Source organism: Carlito syrichta, unplaced genomic scaffold, assembly GCF_000164805.1.
Source record: "Carlito syrichta isolate Samal-C Ts95f unplaced genomic scaffold, Tarsius_syrichta-2.0.1 Scaffold314858, whole genome shotgun sequence".
NCBI lineage: Eukaryota > Metazoa > Chordata > Mammalia > Primates > Tarsiidae > Carlito > Carlito syrichta.
Genome location: NW_007258954.1, coordinates 23,260 through 26,310, shown reverse-complemented (window position 1 = coordinate 26,310; position 3,051 = coordinate 23,260).

The following is a 3,051-nucleotide window of genomic DNA, read 5'->3' as shown; positions in this document are numbered from 1 at the left end:
AATTCCATGCAGGCGAAGCTTGGGTTTCTAGCTAGCACTCTTTCCCCCAGTAGTGGACCAAGTACCCAGTGGGTTGCCACATGCTCCCTCTCTCCTTCCCCTTTCAGTTTCCACTATCTACCGATCCCACCTTTGTGCTCATGTGCCAGTGATCAGTGTCCACCTTATGAGTGAGCACATGTAGTATTCACTTATTTGTTTCTGTGATAGTCACTTAGTATGAGGATCTTCAGCTGCATCCAAGTTGTTGTGAAGGTGATGATTTTTTATTTTTTATGGCTACATACTATTCCATTGTGTGTATGTACCACATTTTCTTCATTTTCTTTCTTTTTTTTTCCCACCTTTAAATTTTTTATTTTAAAATTGTGGGGTACAATTCAGGATTAGGTACACAAATATTCATTGTGCAGGTACCCTTGTTGATGAGGTGCTCCCCCCCTTCCCCAGGCAGTTTCCCACTACTGCCAATCCCACCTCCCCACTGCCCCAGGCCCCCACGGTTTCCCGCTACTGTCAATCCTTTTCTTATAGTATTACGATAGTTGTTCAAGGTACACTTATGAGTGGATCTTTCTTTGTTTCCGTGAAAGATCACTCAGTATCATAGACTCTAAGTCCATCCAGGTTGCTGCGAAGTTCATGATTTTGTTCTTCTTTATGGCTGCGTAATATTCCATTTGTGTATATGTACCACATTTTTTTTTACCCAATCCTCTTTTGACGGACAGCATAGTTGGTTCCATATTCTTGCTACTGTGAACAATGCTACAATAAACATACATAAGCAGGTGTCTTTTTTACAGAGTGATTTGAATTCTTCCCGGTATATTCTCAGTAGGGGGATTGCAGGGTCATATGGAAGGTCGATTTTTAGAACTTTTAGGAATTGCCACATTGTTTTTCACAGAGGCTGTACTAGTTTACACTCCCACCAACAGTGTAGGAGTGTTCCCTTTTCGCCACATCCTCTCCAGCATCTGTTATTTTTTGAGTTATTGATAATGGCCATTCTGACTGGAGTTAGATGGTATCTCAGTGTAGTTTTAGTTTGCATCACCTTTATGACTAGTAAGGCTGAACATTTTTTCATGTATCTGTTGGCTGCTCGTATGTCTTCTTTTGAGAACTGTCTGTTCATATATTTGCCCACTTTGTAATGGGGCTGCTTGTTTTTTTCTTCTCAGCACACTTTAGTTCCCTGTAGATCCTAGATGTTAGGCCTTTGTCAGACATAGATTTGGCAAATGTTTTTTCCCAGGCTGTGGGCTATCTCCCTGATCTCTTTATGGTTTCTTTGACTTTGCAGAAGCTTGTCAGTTGATGAAGTTCCACTTGTCTATCTTATCTCTTATGGTATGGGTACTTCGGGTTTTGATCAGGAATTGGTTGCCAGTTCCAATTTCCATAAGAGTGCCTCCTGCATTTTCTAAGGCTCTTATAGTTTGAGGTTTTACGTTTAAGTCTCTGATCCATTTAGAGTTGATTTTTGTGTATGAGGATAGGTAGGGGTCCTTTTTTGGGGGGCTTTATAAATTTTTTATGTTTTAATTAAAAAAATTTTTTTTTGAGTTGGAGTCTTACTCTTGTCGCCCAGGCTGGAGTGCAGTGGCCCCCTCACAGCCACCCCAGCCTTGACCTACTGGGCTCAGGCAATCCTTCCACATGCCACCACAGGCCTGGCTATTTTTAAAAAAAATTTATTTGAAAGATGTGGGGTACAATTCAGGGTTAGGTATACAAATGGTCATTGCACAGGTAAAGTTTGGGCCTCACTTTGGTCTCCATGTCACCTGGTTTGAGATCGGGTACCCTTATTGATGAAGTGTGACATTTTCTTTATCCGGTCTACTTTTGATAGGCATCTGGGTTGGTTTTATGTTTTTGCTATTGTTAAAAGTGTTGCATTAAACATGCGCGTGTAGTTGTCTTCCTTTCTGTGATGTCTACTGCTGTGATCTGAATGTGTATGTCCCTCCAAAGTTCATATGTTGAACTCTAATCACCAACGGAATGATATTAGGAGATGGGACCTTTGAAAGATGACTAAGTCATGAGAATAAAGTCCTCATGAATGTAACTAGTGTCCCTATGAAAAAGGCCCCAGAGAGCTGCCTGGCCCCTTCCAACATGTAAGGACACAGCCAGAAATTCCATTTCTTCAACGTAGGAAGCAAGCCCTCACCAGACACAAAAATCTACCAGTGTCTCGATCTTGGACTTCTCAGCTTCTAGAATTGTAAGAAATAAATTTCTGTTGTTTCTAAGTGATATGCTGCTTCTTTATGGAATTTTCTTATAGCAGCCTAAATGGTCTAAGATATCAACTCAAATCATTAGTGGATTTTTCTTCTAATTCAGTGAATTTTTTTCTAATTACATTTATAGTTTTCTTATAATTTTCATTTGATGAGAATATTTTCTTTTTTATCAATATTTTTTATTATGATAAAAAATAAAATGTGGGGTACAGTTAAGGGTTAGGTATACAAATACATTTCATTCAGGCACTCTGTTGATAAGAGGTGTTTCCCTGTCCCCAGACAGATATTTGCTACCATTAATCCCATCTCCCTCCCCCCCATAGTTTCCCACTACTGTCAGTCATTTTCTTATAGTATTACATTGGATGTTCAAGGTCCATTATATGAGTGAGAACATGTGATACTCGGATCTTTGTTTCTGTGAGAGGTCACTCAGTATTATAGACTCTAGTTCCATCCAGGTTGCTGCAAAATTCATGATTTAGTTCTTTTTTATGGCTGCGTAGTATTCCATCATGTATATGTACCACATTTTTTTAATCCAGTACTCTTTTGATGGGCAGCATGGTTGCTTCCAGGTTCTTGCTATTGTGAACAATGCTGCGATAAACATACGTGTGCAGGTATCTTTTTTATAGAGTGATTTGAGTTCTTCAGGATATATTCCTAGTATGGGGATTGGGGGGTCATATGGGAGGTTGATATTTAGAGCTTTTAGGAATTGCCACACTGCTTTCCACAGAGGTTGTACTAGTTTACACTTCCACCAACAGTGTAGAAGTGTTCC